The sequence below is a fragment of the Panthera leo genome, chromosome A2, assembly GCF_018350215.1.
Source record: "Panthera leo isolate Ple1 chromosome A2, P.leo_Ple1_pat1.1, whole genome shotgun sequence".
NCBI classification, from domain to species: domain Eukaryota; kingdom Metazoa; phylum Chordata; class Mammalia; order Carnivora; family Felidae; genus Panthera; species Panthera leo.
Genome location: NC_056680.1, coordinates 96,490,848 through 96,518,634, shown reverse-complemented (window position 1 = coordinate 96,518,634; position 27,787 = coordinate 96,490,848). Strand labels below are relative to the sequence as shown.

General features: G+C 36.7%; 1 long non-coding RNA gene across 1 annotated transcript; it reads right to left on the bottom strand.

The window, feature by feature from the left end:
• Positions 1 to 1,211: 1,211 nt before the first annotated feature.
• LOC122213474 lies at positions 1,212 to 26,111 on the bottom strand. Its single transcript, XR_006199533.1, has 3 exons — positions 26,025 to 26,111; positions 20,775 to 20,936; positions 1,212 to 1,325 (listed from the first exon to the last, which is right to left on the bottom strand). It is a non-coding gene; the product is annotated as an uncharacterized LOC122213474 (long non-coding RNA).
• Between the last annotated feature and the right edge of the window lie 1,676 nt (positions 26,112 to 27,787).

Here is a 27,787-nt window from a genome sequence, read left to right as displayed (position 1 = left end):
TTGTTCTCATTAATTTTTTTTTTCTGTGAGTGCAGGGAAAACAGGCACTTTATGAAATATTCATATTTAAATTTAGAGGCTAGCCTGTTAACTTTCTAGGTAGATTTGCCCAGTTTAGCAACTCCTCTCCTTGGGCTATCCAGGTCTCTCCTAACCAACAACTCCATGCAAATGTGTTCCCTTAAACTCCCCAGGAATATTCACCTTTGAAAAAGAAAAGTCAGGTTAGGTGTTTTGGTTACTCCATTAGTTGGCTAAGGCTGCTGTAACAAAGTACCACAAACTGAGTGGCTTAAACAAGAGAAATGTATTGTCTCTGTTCTGGAGGCTGAAAGTCAGAGATCAAGATCGACATCTTGGATGTCCTTTGGCCTGCAGAAGCATCACCCTGACCTCTGCCCTCATCTTCATATGGCATTCTTTCTGCATGTGTGTCTGTGTCCAAATTTCTCTATTTATAAAGATACCAGTCATATTGGATTAGGGGCATACCCTACTGCAGCTTGACCTCTTCTTAACTAATGACATCTACAAGGATCCTATTTCCAAATAAGGGCATATTCTGAGGTCCCAGGGATTAGGATTTCAACATACATGTTTTAAAGGGACATAATTCAACCCATAACAGTTAACAAATAACAGAAACTTTTACTTAAGTGAAAAATAGAATTCACTGAAAAGGAACAAGGCAGTTTTGAAAGGTCTCAGTGATGGGGACTGCTCGAGTCTATCCCAGGCACTGCAGCTGGGAAGAGTGGACTCTGTTTCTTCCCTCTTTGGACAACTCAGCTTAAGATTCAAAATCCTAGGAAAGTTCAACTGGCCAACCTTGGGTCATATGCCCACTGCTCGGCTGGTGGAGGTGGGATAGTGGTGGTTACGATAATGAGGGGAAGTTTTGGCAGGAGGAGTCTCTTGGGTTTCCGTAGCAGGAGGACAGGTACTTGGGCTTGCTGTTCTGCCCACAAGGGAGGGGTGAAGTTAATTCCTCTAAAGAAATATGATACCTGGATATGTTAGGGAAAATGGTTGCTATACAGCCAAAAAGAAAAGAAAAAATTCTCCATTTTTTTTTCAAAAAGAGAAAGCAAACTCAAAAGGAATAGTTTCTTCCTTTCTGGTGTGAACGTGAGACCCAATAAGTATGAAGTATGAAGATCTTTTTAGGCAAATGCAAATTGGAGCCTTTTGATCATACTACATACCGACTTTTTTTTCTGATGCTATCTCTTTAGAACAGGTTCTTTTCTATTAGAATAGGCCATCTTTAGCGGGGCTCAGTATATGTCCATCAGTATATGTCCATCTTTTGTGATAAAGATTTTCTGGAAGGGAAGCGATAGGCATTAGGCTTTTGAGTTTTGCTTTTTCATACTAATCCTTGGACCTAGAGGGGCTCTCAGTGCTTACATACAGGAAGCAGAACCAATCCTAGATAAAATGCAGTCTGAATGCCTCTCAGCCCCAGTGACTCAAAAGGTCTTTATCTATTGCGTGTGCTAACTTACCCACCCCCTGCTCCCTGAAAATGAAGGCTCTAGTTTATCTTCTTAAAATAGCAGTGAGATTAAGGGCATGGACTTGGTTCTGTGGGATAGGCCAAGCTGAATAACATACTTCCTCTGGATCTCATGACCCTCTAGTGTGAAATGACAATGATACCTCACAGGGGATAACACTCTCACAAGGTTTGTGTGAGACTAAGGGCAGACATGTTTGCCAAGTGCAACGCAATCAGCCCGAGAATGTGCATTTCTGTGGTGACAAGTCAGGTTGTGTTAACATTTACAATCAGATTTTGCTGGCCAGTTACTTCCATCTTCAAAATCATGGTACCTCACACCTTGTTTTCTTCCCTACAAAAATCCATCCAAATGTTTCTAGAATTCCCGGGGCAACTTCTCATGTGCCTGCAACAGCTGCCAGCTTCTTCTTTGAGGATATATCGTTGATGACATTTGTCTGTTAGCTTCTGAAGGAAGACAGCTCTTCCTCTGCTGCTTTTGCTCATGTTTGCTGTGAAGGCACTGCTTCTACCCTCTATGTATACACTGTCAGTTTGATCCTTAGATTCTTTGGACTTCTTGAATCTGGCTAAAAGTACTATATATTCTCCAGGGGATGTTGGATTTGGAAAGTGAAATGAAATGTGTGAGTTACAGCCTCTTGTAGCACCATGCTGACCATGTAATGAACACTTGGGGTTGTTTGATAGACCACTGGAGGAGCACCATCAACACTTGTAGCTCCCCAAAATGTGAGTTGGCAAGATTGGAAGGTTTTATTGGATTAGCTCAAGGATCAGTAAATTTGAAAATTTACTTAGGAGATTAAATAATCTTTTATTGTGATTGCTCTTATCTTTCCACTCAAATCTTCTCTAATAAAATTTCTACTGCAGCCAGTGAAAGTAGCGAGGAAGATTATAGTTTTGAGAGTTTTGGAAATGTGCTCACATTAGACATTCACTATAAACATCAAAACTCAAAACTCTGTAAATAACTGTGAATGATTTCATGAGGCTCTTGACTCTGCCCAAACTGGCAATCTGTACTCTCTCTTCTTATTTGTGCTGTCCCCCAAAGTGCCTGACATGCACAGGCGTGGCCTTTGCGCTCCTTCCCCTTACACTACCGTGGTCCCTCTGCTTATTTAGGCTACTCTCCCTATGTACATTCCTCTGCCCTGAGAAAGTTTCCTTGCTGTACATCTCACTGCCCATTCTGTCTTAGTCACTTTATCTGATAATCTTTGTTAGGAGGACATAAGAGGCTCCCAGATAATACTGGAAGGTCTACTCATTTTTTATGTTTATTTTTATTTTTAAAATCTAATCCCCAGCTTCCCAAGCCTCCCTCATCTACCTGCCATTTTCACAATTTTGTCAGATCTAAGTAACCTTTTCACTGTATTTTTCTTTGAACCAACTCTCATCTTAAATGTATATTTTAGCTTTTATCCTCAGCAATAATACCTGACCATGAAAAAAAATGGCTTTGAGCTGTAAGTTATACAATTTCTAATACACACAAAAATCATAAATAGCTGTTAAAAAAGATCCTTTGTATACCATCTGTAATCATGTGGCTCTAGCAGAACCATCCTTAGTCTCTGTCAGTGTTATCCAGCAAGACTTTGTGATGAAAGAAATATTCTAAATTTTTACTGTTCAATATGGCAGCCACTAGCTGCATATGGCTATTGAACACTGGAAATGTGACTACTGCAACCGATGAACTGAATTTTTAATTTAATTTAACCAATTTATATTAAGAGAGCCACCATGTGGCTGGTTAGTGGCTACTATATTGGGAAACACAGGTCTGTGGTGTAAGGTGGTTGGATTAAATTATCTCTGTTTTTTTCCAGCTCTAAGATGAAAAAAATAGAAGGGCTTCCATAAGTAGGAATATCTGTGTAGACAGAAGAGAAGGGTACTGGGACTAGAACTTTTGGGTAAGAGGAACTTTGTCAATATGGCTGGCAAATATCACAGTACTTGATTAAAACAAAATTACCAAAGGGTAGTAACTTTCATCAATTCTCAAGTCATCTCATAAAGATGGTGGTCTTGATGATAGAAACATAAGATTTAAGGGGCCTTGATAAATTACAGTTGGAGTTTTCTAGTCCCCTTATAACAACAATTTATCCAGGGCTCATTGTGTGCAAAAACAGTTTATGAGAAAGGGATGCAGACCTCAGAAGCAAAACCCCTGGCGTGTGGTCAGGGCCTTCTGGTCAGGGATACACTCTAATGAAAGTTGTAGTTTGTACAGCTTAGAAAACTTTCAAGCACAGTTCTTTCTCCAACTTAGTTTCAACTTGAACAAACACAAGAGCACTTGTACAGAAAAATTCTCCTCCAAAGTGCACTCTTCTGGTGATTACCAGCAGGTCCACTGGCAGCAGCTGGATTGAGTGTCTGAATCAGCCTAGCTGATTACCTTAATCACCTTAATCATAGAATCTACTCTCCCTGGAATGGTCTCAACATGGAGAGTGGCAGAACAGCCACTCTAAGCTGAAAACTCCTCGTTAGAACATATTCTGATGCTTTTAATGAAGAGGTTACAATTTATATTAGGGACAAGATAATTTCAAGGCCTTGCCAATCTTTTGCTAGTTCTTTTATTAGTAATGAAGAGTTTTCCAAGGATGTTTTGTTTAGAATACTGGGCACATCCTTGAGAGGTGTTGCTGATGTCCCAAGGTGATTGTCTCTTCCCTGACTGCTCATTAACAGCTTAAATCAGTACGTGGGACTTTTTCTTCTCTAGTCCTTCATTTTGAAGTCCCATTAATCCACATATATTTGGGAAGGGGGACTGGAGCTTGATACCCACTCCCAGAATAAGAACATTCCTCACTGTGAATCCTTGAAATGGGTTACTCAATAGACATACCACTCCACTGGGTTCAGACTACCCGAAGATTCAAGGTACTGTACCAGGTTTATTATTTTCATTCTTTTAAAAAAATAGTACATCAGTATACATGGAACAGCAAACTACAAAGCAATATGATGCATTCGTGCCAGGAACAATATCATTGTAATTTTTATATCTTCTCATGGTTGTATGGGTTTGAGTTTGTGCCAGTAAGCCATCAGGGGCTGTTTGTTTTCTTCTGGCACTGCCTTTTGGTAAAAGTCACCACAGAAATATAGTGATAGGGCTATGCTGTATTGTCTAAACAGCTAGATTTTTAATAGGCATGGCTAAAATTTAATGATTGTTTATAATAAATGACCACTTAACTGAAATAATAAGCAACATTAACTAATCTTTAATTACTAATTTTCAGGGGCGCCTGGGTGGCTCAGTCGGTTAAGCGTCCGACTTCGGCTCAGGTCATGATCTCGCGGTCCGTGAGTTTGAGCCCCGCATCGGGCTCTGTGCTGACAGCTCAGAGCCTGGAGCCTGTTTCAGATTCTGTGTCTCCCTCTCTGTCTGACCCTCCCCCGTTCATGCTCTGTCTCTCCCTGTCTCAAAAATAAATAAATGTTAAAAAAATTAATTACTAATTTTCAGACAAAATTTTAGAGTATTACATATTAAATTATGAAATAAACAATATTTTAGTTATAGATAGGGCTAATTTATGATCCTTACCAGAAAAATTAATTGCCCATAATGATTAAGAACATTGATCTTGGAGTCAGGAAGACCTGACTGCAAATGCTGGTGTCTGAATTCCTTCTTCTGTAACCTTAGGTAAGTTTCTAAAACTGTGTTTTTCCAGTTTATTTGTCTAAAAATGGGGTAATAACATATAACTCATAACATTTTCTGTAATAATTAAATAAATATATGTAAAGTGATTAGGATGATCTCTAGCACATGGTAAAAACCAAATAAATGATTTAACTAATTAGCAGTAGTATTATGCTTTTTAAATCAGTCCTTGAGAATCTCTATTATCCAAAATTGGTTCTAATTTTTAAATTTCAGACCATTTAGCTTTCAGAACATTCTAGAACACATTTACTTAGAATAGTGAACACTTACAAAACACTATTTGGCTGTCAACTCATTTGATCATCAGAACAACCTGATGATGTAGGTACTCTGATCATGCCCATTTTACAGATGACAAAACTGAAGCACAGGGAGGATAAATAACTTACTTAAAATTACCCAGATCATCTTAACAGAACCAGTATATAAACCAGGCAGCAGGGTTCCAAAATTAGTGCTTTTACCCACTAATCTATACTATCTTTTAGGGCCAGAAGCAAAGGTTGATTTATAATTATAATTATAATATGTAAATTATATAATATATACATAATTATAATGTATTATCATTATAAACAAAACATATCAATGGTTAAAATTTTTTTAAGATTTTTCTTTTAGAGAGAGGGAGAGAGAGAGTGCGCACGTGCACCTGGGGAGAGGGGCAGAGGGAAAGAGAAAGAATCTTAAGCAAGCTCCACACTCAGCGCAGAGCCTAACCCAGGGCTCAATCCCACGACCCTGGGATCATGACTGGAACTGAAATCAAGACTCAGATGCTTAACCAACTGAGCCACCCAGGCATCCCTATTGTTAAAAAAATTTTAAGCCTATATAAATCAATGATGAAATTTTCAGTACTCCTTCAACAGGGATTACCACAGCATAATTTGCTCCTCCCAGCCCCTTTGAATGAATGTTCTTATTTGGGATACTCTCTGCACTTGAGATTTAAAATTCATTTCTTTTAAGTTTTCTTGAATAAGCTGAAGTTTGCTTCTGATAAAGAAATTATTTTTCTTCCCAACCTTTGAGCTGTAATCATAAAGTAAAAAAAAAATTCGTTTGTTTGTAAAAATCATCCTGTAAAGAAAACCAGCATCTAGTGCCAGGAACATTAAGGGAGAGTGGAAAAGTTAAGAGAAACTAATTGTTGTTCATTTGAAAATTAAAATTTTAAACCAACTAAAAATGGACTGGAGAGTCTGGCAGTGACCTGACTCTGTGATAGAAATGGGTCTAAGAAACCCCCACATTATGTATACACCAGAGGAATGAGTTCTAGGTGCTGTAAAAACTGAAATTTGAGGAAAAGTGTATGCCATTGTAATTTTTAAAAATGGGGGGTCCTGGGTGTCTCAGTCTGTTGAGCATCTGATTTTGGCTGAGGTCATGATCTCACAGTTTGTAGGTTCGAGTCCTGCATCAGGCTCTGTGCTGACAGCTCAGAGCCTGGAGCCTGCTTTGGATTCTGTGTCTCCCTCTCTTTCTGCCCCTCCCCTACTCACACTCTGTCTCTCTCTCTCTCTCTCTCTCTCTCTCTCTCTCAAAAATAAACATTAAAAATATTTTTTTAAATAAAAAATGTGGGGAATTCCTTTTTTTTTTTTAATTTTTTTTTTAACGTTTATTTATTTTTGAGACAGAGAGAGACAGAGCATGAACAGGGGAGGGGCAGAGAGAGAGGGAGACACAGAATCTGAAACAGGCTCCAGGCTCTGAGCTGTCAGCACAGAGCCTGACGCGGGGCTCGAACTCACGGACTGTGAGATCATGACCTGAGCTGAAGTCGGACGCTTAACCGACCAAGCCACCCAGGCGCCCCAGAAATGTGGGGAATTCCAAAGTATATATTCCTGAAGTAACAGATCTTGTGGGTAAATATATTTTAAAATATTTAATTAGGATATGGGGTGCCTGGGTGGCTCAGCCGGTTGAGTGTCTGACTTCGGCTCAGGTCATGATCTCACAGTTCGTGAGTTTAGGCCCCACATCGGGCTCTATGCTGACAGCTCAGAGCCTGGAGCCTGCTTCAGATTCAGTGTCTCCCTTTCTCTCTGCCCCTTCCCTGCTCATGCTCTATCTCTCTCTGTCTCTCAAAAATGAATAAACATTAAAAAAATTTTTAAAAATATATAATTAGGATAATAACTATATCTGCATATATTTTATATTTTATTTTTGTAAGCAACTTCATACTGTATCTCCCTGTTTCATTAAGTCTTCTACAAGCTCTTTTTAACAATTTTCCTTATGAAAATTAGAGTGTTTCTGTTTTGCATTATTACAAAAACTTCAATGAGAATTACTCTTGTTCATGAATCATTTCACATCATTTATTGCCTATGATAGCATTCTAGTCATTCAACTACTGAGTGGAAAGCTCTAAACTTCAGTGCCCAAATCATTTTTCACAAAGTTATGTCCATTTATACTTTTGCTGGACAAAACTAGTTTTCCTATATCACTGCAGCTTTGCCAGTTTTGAATATTCTCAAGTAATTATATTTCATCTTTTAATTTGCAAATTATTAAAAAATGGAATTGGCCATTGAACCTATTTATAGGTAGTTTCCTTCTGAGTATTATCTGCATATGTCTATATTTCAGTTAGGATGTTAATAAATTTCTTGGTAATTTGTATTAGCTCTTTCTATATTAAGGATATATACATTTTAACTTTTTGGAAATATTCTCCCAAGTTTCTCATTAAACTCTCAATTTAAGTTTGCTTATGACTTTTTTTCCATGTGTTTCAAAATCAAAATATATAGTCCTTATTCATAAATATCAAACCACATATTACATTTGCTTTAATAAGGCATATATTAACTTATTTTAATATTATATTTGTTTTAATAATTTATTTAATAACTTTAATTTCATATTTACTAATCACAGTAATAAGAGGACAGGCATAGTCTTCTAGACTAGCATTATCAGCAATTAGTATCAAGTACTGAAGGAAGAACACATGGAATGCTTAAAAGTGATCAGAAGTTACTAGGATAAATCCAGCATATTATGAAAAAGACATATATACTTTTCTTCCCATCACCATTCTTACTAATACCTTATTATTTCTTTTTTTTTTTTTTCTGTTGCATCCACATTCAAACTGCATTACAAAATCTTTTGTATATATAATGGAATATTATTCAACCTTAAAAAATAATCCTGCCATTTGTGATAGCATGCTGAACTTGAAGGCATTATGCTAAGAGAAATAAGCCAGACACAGAAAGACAAATACTGCATAGTATCACTTATATGTGGAATTAAAAAAAAAAAAGAAGTCCAACTCACAGAAACAGGGACTAAAAAGGTAGTCACTAGGGGCAAGGGAAAGGAGAAATAGGGAGCGGTTGGTAGAGGAGTATACACTTTCAGCTATAAGGTGAATGAGGTCTGAGGATCTAATGGAAAACATGGTGACTATAGTTGATAACATTGCATTGTATAATTGAAATTTGCCGAGAGTAAAACTTAAATGTTCTCACCAAAAGACAAAAAAGGGAGAAATATGTGAGGTGATGGACGTGTTAAGTGACTGGATGGGGGATCCTTTCACAACGTATATGTATATCAGATCATCACAACGTACACTTTAAATATCTTACAATTTTATATATATCAGTTCTACCTTGATTAAGCTGAAATTGGAAAAAAAAAGAGTAGTTCTGGGGATCTAATGCACAACATGATGATTACATTTGACAATAGTGTATTATATACTTGAAATTTGCTAAGAGAGCTCTTACATGTTCTTACATGTTCTTACCACAAAAAAGAAATAATTATGTGAGGTGTTAACTACTGCTACTTGGTAATCATTTCTCAATATATAAGTGTATCAAATCAACACATCAACTGAAACTTATATGTCAACTGTATTTCAGTAAAGCTGAAAAAATCTTTTCTAGAATATGTCTACATTAGATTGAAATACCAGAACTTCACTATCCTGCTTTTTCTGTGATTCCATTTCTTCTGTACTGCTTGTGTTAGAATAAAATACAAGGGGGGAAAAAGCCCTTCAAGTTTTCCATTGCATTTGAAAAGCAAATTAAATATCCCGACGGCTCTCCCCCGTGGGACAGGATGGGGTTATTGTTAGCATAGTGCGTGTCACTCTGTACATGAACCTTGCATCCATAATTCCCCCATGTGCTTTGAGAATAAGAACTTTTGACATGAAAAGCTCTGCAGAGATGGCTCATTATTTTGTTTCTGTTTGAAAATGAGGTGAGGGTTGTGACCAAAAGAAGATAGCACTTTCAAAAAAGAAAATCGCTCAGTTTCAGCAGGACAACACCTGGATCAGCTAGAGAGAGAGAGAGAATGGTAATCTTGACAAATAGAATCCATGAACGATCAGATGGGTGCTGTGTCCCACCAGAGCTGGCCGGAAGGTAACAGATGTTGGTGACAGTTGTCACCATCTTGTTCTACTCTCGTCTGACCTTCAAACTGGATGCCCTTTTCTGTCCAGCTCTCTGCTCAGCTGCTCTGCACTCAGCTCTGGTGCACTGTAGGCAGAGGACACTGGGTGGTAAGCTTTTTAGCAGGAAAAGCACAAACGGCACCAGACTGTCCTCTTGTTTTAGGTGTGAGTCCAAGAGTTTCCTTCAACTTTTTCTTCCCAGATCCTCAACTTGCTTTCACGAAGGCCCGGGATGAATATACTAATGTCTCTTCCTCATGGGGAAAATTGGGCTGATTAAAATAATACTGCAGGTTAAATCTTATTTTTTTTGAGACATTTTGTTCTGCATTTGTTCAAAGTCTTAAAGGAGCATTTTCAGTGTTGATTCACTTGGTGCACAGCAATATAAACCTGGCAGTATCGGTATGGTGTAATACTCATTTCCTCAAGCAGATGTTGACCTACTATATTCCTTCCTACTGGGACAGAGCTAAAGAGATGCAGAAATTCACCTTAAAAACACGTACTTCAGTAGCTGTGTGTCCGGAGCCTCACTCTTTCAGCCTCTGGCACATCCCCAACGTGGTGATTTTGCCTACACAGCCTTTCTCGTGCTGTGCAGATTCTTCTCTGATTGCATTTATTCTGTCAAGCCAATCAATGGTTGGCAGGAACATATTTCTACTGTATTTTACCAGTTTTCCAGGTAATATTATTCATTCGGCAGCCACTATTAGCCTAATGTACTATTGCCATCGGGAACCAAAACAGAGAGAAAAATATTCTAAAAGACAACTCATTAAACACTCACTTCTTCCATGAAGACTCTCTCAGCATCACCAGCTACAGGCTATCCCTTAACACATTTCCCAAACTGCCAGATCATAACCACCATTTGGTGCACTCTCTTTAAATACATATTGCTGGACCCTTCCCTTGGACAACACTGTTTCAGTGGGTTTGTAGTGGGGCCCACAAATTTATACTTCAAAAAGTCCCAAAACACATTAAACACATCGTATTAAAAATAAACATCCCAGGACGTGCCTGGGTGGCTCAGGTTGAGCAGCTGACTTTTGATTTTGGTTCAGGTCATGATCTCACAGTTCATGAGATTGAGCTGACAGCGTAGAGCCTGTTTGGGATTCTCTTTCTCCCTCTCTCTCTGCCCCTCCCCTGTTCCTCCACCATCTCTCTCTCTCTCAAAAATAAACTTTTGCTTAAAAAAATCCCAGCTTGGGTCTTAAGATCAGGCAAACTTAGGAAACTATCTTAATTATTGCTTCACGTCTTCTGCCTTAAGGATCTGATGATTTAATTACGTCTTAAATCTCATGGCTGAAGTGTGCCTTGTGGAGAGATTTCAAAGAAACAAGATGGGCAGTTGGATTTTTTAAAAGGTGGTCATAGGGACTGGAGTGTGAACAGATAATTAAGGAGCAGAGACAGGAAAAGTGCTTCATGAAAGAAAAGGGGACAGAGAAGGAGCGAGTGGGGAGGTGGAACACTCTAACATCCAGGCAGTGTGATAATGACCTCCTTATTGGTCTTCCCGCCTCAGCCTCTGCACCCTCAAATCCCTCACAGCTGTCACAGTCATCTTCCTCTGGCTTCTCCTTGATTGCATTATTTCCCCTCTTAGAGTCCTGTGCCAATGCCCAATTACCTCTTAAGCCAAATTAGCACTCTTAATCACAGGTGTCAAGGCCCTTCACCCCCTCGTTTCCTGTAACTAATGGCCATCCTCACCCCCCTCTTTCACCCCCACTCAGGCTTTCCTCTCTGGCTCCCAGGCTCTGTTTACCAGTCCTTGGATGGAACTTGTCAGCTTGCTCTTGGCAGAGCCCTATCTCAGCTTCAGCTTCAGACAATTTTCCCCTCCTTCCGAAGAGGCTATATGCCTTTTTTTTGAAGGTACTGTTCAAAAGTAACTTTTTCATTTTAGATTTCCCCTTTTCTTGTTCTGGACCAAGATGGCCTTACAGTTTCCCTCAGCCTGATGAAGTTTTAGTCTTCCCGACTCTAGGACCCTGACCTCCCTTTTCTTAAGAGTATTTACTTTACAAAATTTATAAATTCTTTCTCTGCCCCTTTGAAATGATGTAAACTTTTGCCCAGCTTCTTACTGGTTTTACAACCCTGGGTATGTCTTTCTTTCTTTAATTTTTTAAAACTTAAAATTAAATTATTTATTTTGAGAGAGAGCTCGAGTAGGGGAGGGACAGCAAGAGAGGAAGAGAGAACCCCAAGCAGATTCGGCACTGTCAGTGCAGAGCCCAACATGGGGCAGGCTCAAACTCACGAACCCGGAACCACAAGATCATGACTTGAGCCCAAGTTAGATGCTTAACTGACTGAGCCACCAAGGTGCCCTAAGAAATGTCTTTCTTAAGGACCAGGGAACCATGTCTTTGAAATGTAAACATCAAAGGAGATAGTACCCATCTCCCTGGCTCTGTAGAGGGGGGGTGTAGAGGAGCCTAACCTTGATGGGCTAACACATATGGCCTCATCACAGAGGAAGACATTTGCAAACTCAGGAATGTACTCTACATATCTCACTGATCAACCTTCCATTAATGTTCTCTAGTACTTTTCCACTAGTTCACCGCAGCTCTTAACAAACTCCCAACTTTTCTTTCTGCAGAATGGAGTTCAGTCTCTCTCCCCCATGGCAGTAGCTTGAATAAACTCTGTATCCTGCTTAACTTTGTCCATGCACAGCAAAGTTTGCTTGACATTACTTAACACCAGAGACACAACTGGTTGTATAAATATACAACCAATACATTTCAGAAAAAAAAACATGTATGTATATAATCATTGTATCTATACATCTAAAGTGTAAAGCTTTTGAAGTTGGTGACCACTCTCTTAGTACTACATTCTTCTGAGCAGAAATCTCTGTTAAACCAAAGAAAAGGATAATGGAGTCTCTATATATGATTGGGCTGTCATTACATGGAAATAGTGATAAGTTTTTAAAAATTCTGAAGACATATTAGAACGCTTTTCTACTAGAATAAAAAAAAAAACACAACACTTTCTTTTTTAAGGTCTGGGAAAGATTTCCTAATGCATTTTCTTCTCAGAGTTACACAGTGCTATGGCTCTAAAGGTAGGGAAATTTGCCTCATATGTGTTTTGTGTATAGCTGCTGCCCAATTGCTAGAACCCCAGATTCCAGGTGTCTTGTTAGTAGAAAGTACTAAACAGAAACAGAATGAGAGCTAAAAAAAAAAGAAAAAATCAATACAACATACATGAACATTTTATATGCAACATATGCACACAAAATATAACTGTAGGGTTATATCGATTTGTATTGATTCATCAAAAGAAAAAAATAAAATGTTTTACCCCAAAGTTTCTTCCAATAAACTTGGGGAAGGAATATTACATCAAGTGTGGAAAAATGCCTATCAACAGGAATATTTATGTGTTTTTGTAAGTCTGTTTTTTATAAAACTGTGCCAAGTTTAAAATTTTTTCATTTTATACCTTATCAATATAATTTTTCAGTTAAATATGTGGAAAAGGAAGCTCACTTGTTAGATAATTTGGGAGATTTACATGTTTCTTTTCTGATATTCAACTCCACCTGGACCATCCTTGTTTTCTCCAAGTAAAGGCAAAGGTACACATTTGCTATTGAGTTGGGAATGAGGGCTCATTAGTTTGTGGGGGACAGAGATTTTTCTTGGCAGTGCTGAATTGCCTTGGGGATCTCAAGTGCTTTGTGTAAACAACAGTGGAAAGAAACCATGTTCTCTAAAACCTCCAAAGCGATCCCTGTCCCTGTCTTCCCTTTCCTGGGAATGTGAAAAATCAAACTCCACAAAAAGTACAACCAATTAATTTGTTTTTAACCTGAGAGCCTGTTGTTTTTTTTGCTTGTTTGTTTTGCTTTTTTTTTAATTGTTGTTGTTTTTTGCTTGTTTGGTTGTTTTTTGTTTGTTTTGGAACACAGCACTCTTGGGTTTTCCATAAGTATTATTATTTTGGCTTCTAGGTATTGAATTGAAAAGATCGCCACTGAGTGGAAGAGAACCCTGGGATACTGATTCAGTATCTGTAATTTTCAAGATTTTGGTAAATCTTTAGACCCTGTTCATATGCTAAAAAAAAAGGAATACTTTAGATTACAAAAAAGCCATTGATGACACTTAACATTTATTTGCATGTGGATGTGAAAGTATACATTTGAGAATCACTTCTAAAACTAGGAAGTGCAGGTGGCAAATTTGAACCAATCTGCTAATCTCTTACATCAGGCCAAGATTATACAATTTTCTGTTACCTTATAAAATAGTCCTTACAATTTGCAGATACTGTTCTATGGCCAAGTTTATTAAACCTTTTTTTAAAAATGATCTCCAGTTAAAACTATTTCTGTTCTTTCCATTTCCTACCTAGAAATGCAGATGGGAAATTGATTTTGTGGATGCATTTCATATTTTAAAGCTTAGTGAAAATTGAGTGAATCGAACAATTCATGAATGAGCTTAATATTAGAGATTGCAATTTATCACTTTGGGAGTTTTACAAGTTTTTTTCTCCCTTAAGTTAAAACACTGTTTATATAAGCAGCCAAACTTCTATTGAGCACACTTTTTACCTAGACATTATAGGCCCCGTGAAGGGTTGGACTATATAAGCGATATTCTAAATTTTTAATGATATCACCTGCCCCCTACCCCATCTCCTGCTGTGTCAACCCCTCTTCATTCCTTTGTCTCCTCTCCCTTCTCTAACTATTCTATATTGAGTCCACTGCAGCCTGGCCACTTCAGGTGTGTTTCTAGGCCAGTCTTTTTTTTTTTTAACATGAAATTTATTGTCAAAGTGGTTTCCATACAACACTCAGTGCTCATCCCAACAGGTGCCCTCCTCAATGCCCATCACCCACTTTCCCCTCCTCCCACCTCCCATCAACTCTCAGTTTATTCTCAGTTTTTAAGAGTCTCTTATGGTTTGGCTTCCTCCCTAACTTTTTTTTTCCCCTTCCCCTCCCCCACGGTCTTCTGTTAAGTTTCTCAGGATCCACATAAGAGTGAAAACGTATGGTATCTGTCTTTCTCTGTATGACTTATTTCACTTAGCATAACACTCTCCAGTTCCATCCATGTAGCATCCATGCTACAAAAGGCCATATTTCATTCCTTCTCATTGCCAAGTAGTATTCCACTGTGTATATAAACTGCAATTTCTTTATCCATTCATCAGTTGATGGACATTTAGGCTCTTTCCATAATTTGGCTACTGTTGAAAAGTGCTGCTATAAACATTCGGGTACAAGTGCCCCTATGCAACAGCACTCCTGTATCCCTTGGGTAAATTCCTAGCAGCGCTATTGCTGGCTTGTAGGGTAGATCTATTTTTAATTTTTTGAGGAACCTCCACACTGTTTTCCAGAGTGGCTGCACCAGTTTGCATTCCCACCAACAGTGCAAGAGGGTTCCTGTTCCTCCGCATCCTCTCCAGCATCTATAGTCTCCTGATTTGTTCATTTTAGCCACTCTGACTGGCCTGAGGTGGTATCTCAGTGTCGTTTTGATTTGTATTTCCCTAATGAGGAGTGACGTTGAGCATCTTTTCATGTGTCTAGGCCAGTCTTCTAAGCTGATCTTCCCTGAGAGATGAAGTATCAAGGTTTGGTCTGTAAAAAGTTTATATTTTAATTTCAAAGGAAAAGACCAGGATATTCATATGGGGGTTCGGTTATAAAAACAAATCTTATCCCAGAGAATTAATGTGACCTGGACAGAGCCACATATGAATCCTATGCCTACTGCCCCTCATTCCTTGCCTAGTGTATGTATGCCTTCTATAACACCACAGTTCACTTATTATTTCATAAAACTACATAGGTAATTAACTTAAAGGAATGCAATTGGGAGGATATATTACTCCATTTCAAGAAATCTGGAGAATTTCTCAGAGAATTACTTCCTAGCAGCATCTCTAGAACTTGAACATTTTTGCGTTTTGGTACTGTTGTTTTCCTTAGAGAGAAGCTATTGATGTGAGGAATTTGCAAGTTTCTGGAAGAGGAACTTGAAAAATTTGTAAGAGAAATATTTCTGGGATTAAAACTGTACCAAGACACCATTCTTCTTTCAGAGAATGGAAATTTTGCATTATAAGTCCAGGGAATACACTCAGGTGGTCCCAGTTCCTCATGGCAGAGATTGGCAATTAGCAGAGAAAGAAGGGATTGTATAACTTTTCTATTGCTGCTGTAAAAAATCACAAATTTAGTGGCTTAAAAACAACACAAATGTACTGTCTTAGAGCTTTGTAGGTCAGAAGTCCCACATGGGTCTTACTGGGCTAAAATTAAGGCTAAAATCAAAGGGCTGTACTCCTTTGTGGAGATTCCCTTGCCTTTTACAGCTTCCCAAGGCCTCATTGACTCTTTGTCCCCTTCCTCTATCTTCAAAGTCTGCAATGACAAACTGAGTCCTTTTCATGCTGCCATCTCTGGTTCTCTGCAGCTGGAAAGAGCTCTCTGTTTTAAAGGACTTGCAGTTAGATTGGGCTCCCCTAGATAATCCAGGATAATCTCCTTATTTTGAGGTCCTTGACCTTAATCATATCAGCAAAGTCCTTTTTGCCACATAAAGTAAAACATTCACAGGTTCTGGGGATTAGGGTGTGCACATCTTTGGGGGGCCATTATTCCACCTACCATCGGAATCATGGGCTCTAGTTGGTTATTAGCTCTTTGTCTCTAAGACAATTTCCAGGGGTGGGATTTGGGTGAGGTGAGTGAGGTACTCCATTCAAATGCACAATCTAAGCAGAGGCCAAAACCCAGTAATCAAAATTAATACTTTAAAACAGTATTTTAAAAGCTCAAAATTGTTGGGAAAGGCAGTCTCATGCATGCAGTCTTTGACCCTCATTCAGCCACATAAGAATGAGTCTTTAGCATTGAATACATCCTCACCAAGAGATAAAGAGCTCATACAGCCTGTGCCAGGGTTATCACCTTGTGTGGAAATATCTTTCCCTGTATCAGATATATGCTTCTTTGTTCTGCTTAAGCATGTATGCAGGTGGCCTCGGGCACACCCCCACCCCCAGCTTTCAGTATGTGTAACTTCACAGGGGAGTTAGGGGTGCTAATATGGTATGAGAAGGGTACAAAGGCTAATTGCTGGCTATGAAGGACCAGTTGAGCTGATCTTGCTTTCTCTTCTCTATGTGAATAAAGTATTGTTACATCCAGTGCTTCACTGTGTTGTGTTTTCCTTGGCAACTCTGAGAGCAAGATGCAATGGGCAGAAGTGTTTGGAGTCTTCCCCGGGACTGGTAAACAGTGCACTGTGTTCTGCCCCTTTGGGAGTGATCCAGTGCAAGGTGTTTGGCTTGACAAAAATAAATGCGAAAAATCCAGATGAACAAAATATCAAATTTTTGACTAAAGACAGGTGGTTGTTTGTTTGCTTTGTAGCCTTGTATTATTATGCAAAGAGAACAGTCACTTCCAATCCGCCCACGGCTGAGGGTGTACAATGGTGTATGAAGGGTTTGGACAGTGCAGGGCTTGATGTGTCATGTTTTTGATTGTAGAAATTTTATTAATTATTTCATTTTTTTCCACTTGGTTCAAAATATGGAAAAATACCTTGATAAGTGTATATAGGAATGCGCATTTTTCTTTTTGCTTCAGTCTACAGTAAGGTTTTGAATGGTAGTATCATTAGCACCAATGTTTGTGCTTTACCAGCCAGACTTGCGCTGTGGAGAGGTGGCCAAATTAAAGTGGTCTTAATTTGTGGAAGCAAATCACAAGGCAGAAACATTGGATCCCAGGTCAGTGATGTGAGATACCCTTGAATAAATGAGATAATGACTTGAAGAACTCCTATATCCTTATAGGAATCTGCATCAATACCAACATCATCAACTGTGGCAAGATCATCTCTTACACCTTAAGACCTAATTGGCAAAGACATGTTCTATTACCAGCAGTTACAGCAGGTTTCCTTTTTAGCACCACATCAAGTCTCTGGCTTCCTATTTTTGTACTGTTTGGGGATATTCTTCAAATTCAAGGAAACTTATCTGATTTATAGGCCCAGCTGCAAGAAGGAAAACTGTAATATGACCTTTTAAAAAAAGAATTTCTAAATTCCTATCCTAGAGAGTTCTTGGGGATACCATGGCACAGTGATAGGAGATTGGGGTTATTAATCTTTGTGATGTGATTTGGGAATACTGCTGTGGAGCATTATTTGCTTTTTAGGCTGGAATGTATAGAATCAGCCAGAACCAGCCATGTAACACATTTGTATCCAACTGCACAAAGACAGGAAGCAATAATGAGAGACAACAGCCTGTAAGCCAATTCACCATCAGGAATTTTGTAAATTTTTCCCAAGCAAGGATATAAAATGTGTATTCATTCAGCCTATCGACAGCTCCTGGAATTCTGATGTATGCACTAAATCTTGCAAGCAATTCAGTCCCAATCAGTCTCACACTTTCTTTTTCTAAGAAACTCTTTCTCTTCATTCTTTATTCCTCTGTTAAATTTGCCTTGTCCTTCTTTTTCTGCTATTTGACTATAATATGCTAAAGAATGATTTTCTTTGTATTTATCCTGTTTGGAAATTGCAGATGTTCTTGAAGCTGACATATTTCTCAAACTTGGAAAAATTTTTGCACTAGCTTTTTAATTTTGTTTCTATGACATTCTCTTTATTCTTTTCGTCTGAGGCTATCAAATATCAAGACTATCAAGATACTTGGTATGTCCCACAAGTCACAGATGATCTGTTAATTCTTTTAACCTTTTTCCTCTGTATTCTACAGTATAGATAATTTTTATTGATCTGTCTTTAAGGTCATTGATCTTTCTTACTGCTATGTCTAATCTGCCATCAAGCATACCCAGTAAGTTTTTTTTAACTTCATATATTGTACATTTCAACTCTAGAATTCCCTCTTTTAAAATATATTTTTCTTCTTAGATTCTGTATCTGCATTCTCATTACATTCATTTTTCCTTTAAGTCCTTAGACATATTTATAAATAGCTCCTTTAAAATCCTTGTCTATTTCTAACACCTGGGTCATTTTGAAGTCTTTTTCTATTGACCATATATTTCTCTTGATTACAGGTCAGGGGTTCTGCTTCTTCATGTGTCTGGTAATTTTTATTGTACGCTGGACACTATAGATTCCATGCAGTAGGGAGTCAGGATTACATTGTCTTCCTTTAAAGACTGCTGAATTACATTGTGGTAGGTAGTCAAATTACTAATGTATTTTCTTAATACTCTCATGGTTGGCCTTTTAATGTTTTGTAGAGTAAGTCTATTTCTATACTGTCCTTAGTGTGCTAGGATATGACCCTTTTCATTAGGGTATGATATTTTTGAGGTCCCAGGTGAATGCCTGAGGTGCTCACTGAGATTTTACCCTTGCTGGGCCAGAATTCCAACATCCCCAGAACAGCATGACCACCAGTATCTCAGATCAGCTTTCGGTCTGACTGCAGCCATTTTCTGGTTGGCCTCCTGATATTTCTCACTATGCATGACTTCCCAATCTCAGCCATCAACCTAAGCAGAAGCCTCATGCAAACTTTTGCTATTTTTGCCCTGAGCGAAGCTTCCTCCTTTCTAATATCCAGTCCTGCAACTTTCAGCCAACTCAGCAGCACTAAACTCCGATTTCTGTCTCCTCAACTTGGTAAGACTACTGCTCTCCCACTGAGCTTCAGTATTCTGTGCTGAGGCCATGGAATTGTCCTAAGACAGCCCAGGCTAACATGGGGCTAATCTCATGAGCTGATTGATATCTGATAAAAGTGATGAGTTTTATGGTTGTTTATGGTGGTAGGGTAAGACCAAAACCAACTGCTCAGTCACAGCCCAAAGCAGATCTCTCTTTATTATAGTTGAGTATTACTGCTTTATCATGTAAGCTTTGGGAGTTAGGAGCCTGACCTTAGCTTTTCGACTGTTGTCTACAATCGATTGTGCAAATGCACAATCTGGGAAAAGTTAAGAACTGCAGGAACCATCTTTGTATTTGGGAATGAAGACAAGTAGAGAATCAGAGATGTGAGCGCAGCAAAAATTTAATTCCTTTCACTTGTGGTCGCTATCTTTTCTTTCCTTTCCTCTATAGAAAATTCTATCTTCTTCATCCAGCTGGGTTGTCTGATCTCCCTGCTCTTCTACAATAGTTGCATTAGAATATCATTTCCCATATCTTGGTTTGGACTAACTTTCTACTTCTTACACTGACATCTTAGATTTTTACTATTTTGGCATTTGACCTCTAACCAGTTTTCTCCCAGTTTTCTTGCACAGTTAAGCTTAAACCATCCTTCAGCCCTCAGTAATATTGTCCTGGGGGTGATTCTATGCCCATGTGTGGTCTCCTGAACTCCTGATCCCTGACTCGCTCTCCCAGAGTCTTTGTTAACATCAACTCTCTTCTTTGACCATTATCTGCTTGTAAGGTTGGACCCCCTAATATGATACTGTCCAATTTCTGAAATGTGGCTAAATTTGTTATGCCACATGATTTTTCTGGGGCAGATTGTGTGGCTTGGATAGAGAAAAGGAGAACAAGCACTTCAGATCATTCCAGTATACCCTAAAATTTGAGAGCTACCACTATAGGCAAAAGTATACAAGACATAATCTTCCATTCCTTTATTTCTGCTCCCAATCTTCCATGCAAAATAAATGTTACTTGGCTTTTTCCTGGTCATGACTTGCTTATTTCCTTCCATGCCCCTTGTTACTTTGTACCAATCACTCAATTACTCTAAATTAGAAGATTGTGGGAGGTTGTTAGCCTAGCATATGTAATTTTTTTTACATAAGACAATTCTATGAATGTGTACAGAATTTTTGAGAATTATAGTCTTCTAATAATCTTGAATCTCTAAAAATGTTAGTATATGCTTTATTAATGATTTTTCACTATTTTTTCTCTTGAATTTGAAGAAATAAATATATCAGAATGTACATGATTGAGGGAGACATTATTTTAAGGATATTACTAAATACTCATTACTATTTACATAAAGTTAATAATTTATAAAAGTCATTATTTTATTACTAGTAACAAACTGCTTACCTCAAAAATAATGTCAGGTTAGTCTAGCCTGACATTAAGGTTCAGGACCAGCCCTACAAAGGATCTTTACAGAGAATCACACTTAGTGGCTTCTATGGATTTTGCAATCTGTAATACTGCTTTTCATCTCCTTTTTAAAAGTTATTGTAGCTTGCCGCTGGTCTAGGAAAGTGGAGAGAAGAAAATCATGTCTTTTGCCCACACTTTTGTCTATAGTCATAGTTCTCAAACATGGGGTGTACTAGAATGACCTGAAAGCCTTGTCAAAACATAGATTGCATGGCTCTGCCTTCAGTTTCTGATTTAGTAGGTGAGAGATAGGGCCTAAGAATGTGCATTTCTATCAAAGTTCGTGGGTGATGTTGTTGAGAACCACCATCCTCAGATATTTCAGAGTCTCTTAAGCCTGAGAATCCCCTGGAACTGATTGTTATTTTAGATACTTATGAAATATATTGCTAGTGACTCAGCTCTGGCTGACCTTTTCTGGCATTGCCAAAATCACTTAATGCTTCTGTGTTTCTATATCAATGTCTGCAAGATGGAATATGTCATGTGAGGCTTAATGACGCTCAGGCTCACATGAATAGAGCTATGGATTTGCAAGTACTTATTTTAAAGTATTATTTTGCAGACTTGGACAATTCCCCAGAGAAGTTATGGTTAAGGCTCCATACAGAAATTGAAATCCCTCTTTAGCTTCAAAATCATTTACTCTGGAGCACTGGCTTATTTGGGGGAAAAATTAGCTTTTTTTGTTATCTCAGTCTCCATGAAGTGATAGCTAAAAATAATTTTTAAAGTTAAATTGTCATTAAATCCTAATGCCTGTTGATGCATTTGGTCAAATTTTGCAACATTTGAGGAACTTTTAAATGACAAGTTAGAAAAATTTAAAACAACTGTTAAAGGTGATAGGTATAACAATTTAAAAAATCAAAAGATTATTATTAATTGGAGAAAAGTTTGTTTCATTTGAAGAAAATATTGATTTGATAAGAATGTCACATTACATTCTAAGTGTCTTTGGGTCAGAGTCCTACAATGCATAAATTCTATTTTATCTCCAAAGTACCAACCTTGACAAATGATCATGCTTGGCATTCTGTATCCTTAGAGTAATAATTCACTTGAAACTTAACTTTCTTATCTGGTATTGGTGATAATGCAGCACCAACCTCAACAAAAGGGTTTTAAAGCCTTAACAAGATTATGTATTGAAAATATTTTGGGACAAGTGGGTCATTAGATATTTGAAGTCTTACCCATTAAATATATATACTTAGGTTCTACGGTAATTACACAAACAGAATTTTTAATGGATTATTGCTCTTCCTAGGGATTAAGGGAAATCTCCATGGCAAATCAACAAAACAAAATGACAGTTAAAAAATAAAATAGAAGAGCAGTCAGCTAAATATAAAAGAGGGGGGAAAAACCCCAGAAGTGAAATGTAGGGTTGTCCAGGCAAAAGTAGATATCAGTTTTGTGAATGGAGAATAAGCCTTGGGTGAACAGCAGGGTAGAAGACATGAAGCTGAGATTTTCATATTAATTTAGGGCCCTCAAAGTGGTATTAAGTATCCTAGCTTAATAGTAACTTCTGACTCTCTGCAGAAGTAAGTACAAATCTTCTCTGAATATAAACATGCAGATATTAGACACAGCAATCCCACAGAGTAAGTTCAACAAAATAAGTTCATAATAAAAATGTCCAGAGAAACTAGCCACCATGAGAGAGTTGGAAAGACAGCAAACAACAGATATGTTTCCCAAGAACTTCAAATATTACAATTTGCAGATATGAAATATACAACCCTAAATTTTTTTAAAGGTAAAATATGGGATAAACAGTTGAGCAAGAAACAAGAATACATAAAAGTATCCAGGCTTATTTGAAAATCATCCAAACAGAGCCTCCAAATATAAAAGACTTAAATGTTGAAATTAAGAGCTCAATGGATATCTTAACCACAGAGTTAAGGCCACTGAAGAGAGACTGAACTAAAATATAAATCTAACTAAGCACCCCAAAAAGCAGCACAGAAAAAGGAGGAGATGAAATATGGAAGTTCCGTTATTATGGAATCTAGAAGGAAAAAAAAAAAAACTAAGATGCATCTAAATTGAGGAAATAGTTAAAAACATAATGGCTAAAAAAATTCAAGATTTGACAAAATACAGAAATCTACCAACACAGGAATCTCATTCTATTCCAAGCAGGATAAATAAAAAATAAATCCATGTAGAGTAATTTTTTTTGCAATATTGTAGAATATTAGTGACAAAGAAAGGATCTTGATAATAGCCAGAAAGAGAATGCATATTATGCATAAGAAGTAACAATTATACTAACAGCAGACTTTTTTTTTATAGCAATAATAGATGCCAAAAGACAGCAGAGAAATATCTTCAATATGGGGAGAGATACTAGGTACTTATCAAAACTAGGTTTTAAAAACAAGAGTAAAGTGAAGATACTTAAAATAAATAAAAACTGGTAGAATATAGCATTAAAAGACCTTCACCATTAAAGGCCATATTTTAAGGAAAAAAAAAAATGAAGGCCTGAATTGCATGAAAAAATAATGAGCAAAGAAAGAAGAGTTATTTAAAGAAATAAAAAAAAAGACCAAAAATTGGTAAAAATAACCTGTATATAAAATATTAATTTTAATGACACTTAACTTGGGAGTTAAAAAAGGGTACAGCTAGCCTACTGGAAAACAGTGGTCACTTTCACTCCGGGTGTTTGAAATCAAATTATTCTGAAGTTCTTGTGTGTGTTTTTAAAGGAAGGATAGAATATTAACTTTAGACTTTGTTTATTGTTTATTATAAAATTTGGAGAGTATTTATCAAAAAATAGAAATGGAACATACAACCTCCAAACAGAGGGAGGAATCACAATGAGAAAAAGCAAATAAAACAAACCAGCTGAATCTCAATTATAACATTTCCACTAAAGGAAAAGGAAATAATAGTGGGACAAATAAGAAGTACAAAGTCAAAATAGTAGACACACAAAAAAGTATACCAATAAAAATGTATTATTTGCTATTGCTACAGATTTCTTAGTAACAAATCGTTTCACAACTCAGTGGATTAACACATAAGCATCCATGCTTGTGGGTCTTTAGATGGATTGAGGATTGGTAGTCAAGGCATGCCTGAGCTAAATGGTTTGGATCTCCTCCATATGTCTCTCATCCTCCTCCAAAACCAGCTGGCTAACCTAGGGATGTTTTCCTCATGGCTACAGCAGAGAAACATATAAGCATATTTCAGTCCTATGCTGCATTATGTCTGCTACATCCTATTTCCCAAATCAAGTCCTATGGCCAAGGCCAAAATTGATGTAATGGGAAAATATTCTCCTCTCATGATGTGAGGGTAACATAACAACATAAATTTTTATAAACAACATTCAGATCTATAAATGTGTTTACATTAAATTCACAAGTTATTTGTATCATAAATAAACAGAAATACAGTAATTTCCCCAGTTACAGCATTTTAGCTACTACTAGTTAAAAGAGATGACCAGATTGAATTTAAGAGAAACACAGAAACCTGGAGAAACTGACCATAAAAGAATAGGGGGAAAAAAGATAGCCAGGAACATACTAAACAAAATAAAACAAGAAGTTGTGAATGATCACTTTTGGGAGTACAGAGGGATAGTGATTGATAGGGAACACCAAGAACAACGCATCTAGGGAACTGGTGGTATTCTATTGCTCAATTTAGTGAATGTAAAAAGGAAAAAAAAATTTAAAAAGAAAGAAAAAAGCAAGAAAGCAAGCGGGTTATTGTAGCTGTACTAAAATGGAACAAAAATAAAATGTAAAACACAAAGCATTATTAAGGATAAAGTCGATCCCTATAGAACTGTAAGAAGTTCAATTCACCAGAAAAAATAAATAAATAAAACAATTCTAAAGTTGTATGGATCTGTCTAAACAGCACCAAAATATATAAAGCAAAACACGATAGAGCTACAAGGGAAATTTACAAATCCAAAAATTCTCCTTATCTTTGGTTATTTTTAGAACAAGCAGAAGAAAAAATATAACAATATGGAGCATGTGAACAAAACATCAGCAAGCCTGATTTAATGGGCATGCATGGAACCATATTGCCAACAATTGGATAATACACCTTCTTCTGCATTAAACATAAGACTACATACTTGGCCTTCATGCATTTCAAAAAACTGTATCATACAGATCTCAATACTATTAAGAAAGAGATCATACATTAAAGGATATAGTTTATAATCATCATCTATTTGGAAAATAACAAATACCTAGAACAGAATAATAATAAAACTACCATATAATAAAACAAAGAATACTGAGTATTTGGAAGGTGATGTATGTATATGTATATAGCCTTTAATACTAAAAACAGAAAAAAGGAAAGGCTGAAAATTAATTTACTGATTACTAAACTTAAGATTTTAGAAAAAAATCAACAAAATAAATCCAAAGAAGGTATAAAAATTAGATAATGAGTAAGAGAAATTAATGAACTAGAAAGCAGATATAATGAAGAGAATCAACAAAGAAAAAAGTTATTTTAAAATACTAGTAAAGATGAACCTGTGATGGAATTTACCAAGTTCAAAGACACAAGTAAGAGTGATAATTTTTTATCAAGAATTTGAAAACATAGACGGAATGGACAGATCTGTAGAAAACTAACTTATGGAAGCTAACTCAATATGAAATTGAAATTTAGATTAGTATTTAAAAATCCCTCACAATGAAAAGAGGAAGCCCAGTTTTTTCAATGATTTCTTTAAATTTTTAAGGAAAACAGGAAATTCGAAACTTATGCAAATTCTCCCAGATAATACACAAAGAGGAAACACTCCACAACTTATTTTCTAATACAAGTATAATCCTTCTACCAGACACAGATAAGGACTGTATGTGAAAGGAAAATTACAGATCAATCTTACTCATGAACATTAATGCCAAAATGAAAAACAGTATCATCAAACCAAGTCCAAGGGTTTTTATAAAAATGATAATATATCATGATCAAATTGAACTCATCCCAGGAATGTAAAGGTATTTTAACATTATAAAATCAATTAATATGTTTCACCACATTTGCAGATTAAAGGACAAATACCATTTGATCATCTCAGTTGAAGCAGAAAATCGTTCCATATAATTGAACATCCATTCATGATTATCACCCTTTCCAACCTAGCAATATAAATATTTATCAAAGCCTTACATGTAGCAAACCTTCTTAATGATGAATTTTGGAAATATTCTTTTTAAAATTAGGAACAAGACAGGATTCCTATCACTCTTCCTTTTTCTTTCTTTCTTTCTTTCTTTCTTTCTTTCTTTCTTTCTTTCTTTCTTTTTCATCACTGCATTGGAGTTTCTGGCCAGTGAAATATAAGAAACAGAAATAAATATAACTTTTGGAAAGAAACAAAACTGTTATCTATGAATATCATAATTATTTGTATAGAAAATCTAAACAAATGTAGAGATAGTTTATTATAATTAATAAGAAAAATGAGGAAAGTGACCGCATATGAAATAAAATTCAAAAATCAATTGCATTTCCTAACACATGCAACAAATACACAAAGCAACTTAAAACTATTTCGACATAAACAAATACTATAATGTACTCAGGATAAGTGCAACAATTATATTTTTGGTGAAATGTTAGTTTGGAGAAAATTACCAAACATTATTGAAAGACATCCAAAAATAAATAAATAAATACAGAGATAGCCTCATATTCAGGGTTAGCAAGAATCAATATTGCTAAGATGTCAATTTTCTCTAAATTAAATGAGAGTTTCAGGGCAAATCCAATCAAACTCCCAAAAGCTAACCTGACTAGCTTATGATAATATTTGAATAGAAGATCAAGGGGTCAAGAAGAGTCGGGATACTCCTGCTGAATAAGAATAAGGTTAAGAGAATTGCCCTACCAGCTACCAGATCTATTACACTAAGCTAATTAAGAGAGTGTGGTATTTGTGCAAGGGTAAAAATTGATCAGTGGAATAGTCAGCCTAGAAATAGATCTCATAGATAGAAATAAGATATACAACTGAGCTGGTATCTTACAAATATAACAGTAATAATTATTTATCTATAGAGGGGGAGAAAGAAGAAATTAGAATACTCTCTCATAACATACATGAAAATTATTTCCAGATGAATCAAATACATTAAGGTAAAATTTTACAAATAAGAAAAAATTTAAAAGTGTATCTTTATGATTTCAGGGTAGAAAAGTTTTCTTAAACAAAATACAAAAAGGATTAACTACATGAGAAAAGTTTAATAAATTTAACTTTAGACAAAAGTTCCTTTAACTGCAATTGCAAAATCCATAGAGCCATGAAATATGGAAGTTTATGTTCATATGCAACCTTATTTGATGGCAAAAACAGACACAAGGCTATTCATTGTGCTCTTTATAATAGATGTGAATATCTACCCATTTTGCCTTGGACATAGTAATGAGCTTGACTATAGAATTCTCTCCAGACTCTGTTGGGAGTGTTCATAATACACAGAATATGACCTATGTGATCTTTCTGGGGGAACAAAAATCCGGTCTGAAACACACCTGATTCTAAGGGTTTTCAATAAGAGATTGTGGTCCTGAACATAACAAATGAGAAACACAAAATTCAGGGTAGAAGTTAATTCTGGGTGCTCATGAGGAGGCAAGAGAGGGGATATGAAAGGACCACAGCTGCTCTGAACACGATATAGGGATAGGTAATATTCAAGTAGAGGGGTTGGGGGTGGGTCATGATTTTATTTGCTTCATAACTTGTGTGTATATTTTATATATGTAGTATGTTATATAAACAATACATGGTTAGAAGATGTTTTAATTCTTCTCTCTTCATTTTTTAAGCAAATGATTTTCCCCCTCACAAAGTTGATTTCATCATTCACTAATAAGCCATAAGCTACATTTTAAAAAGCTGAACAACCCTCGCCCCTGTGCACTGG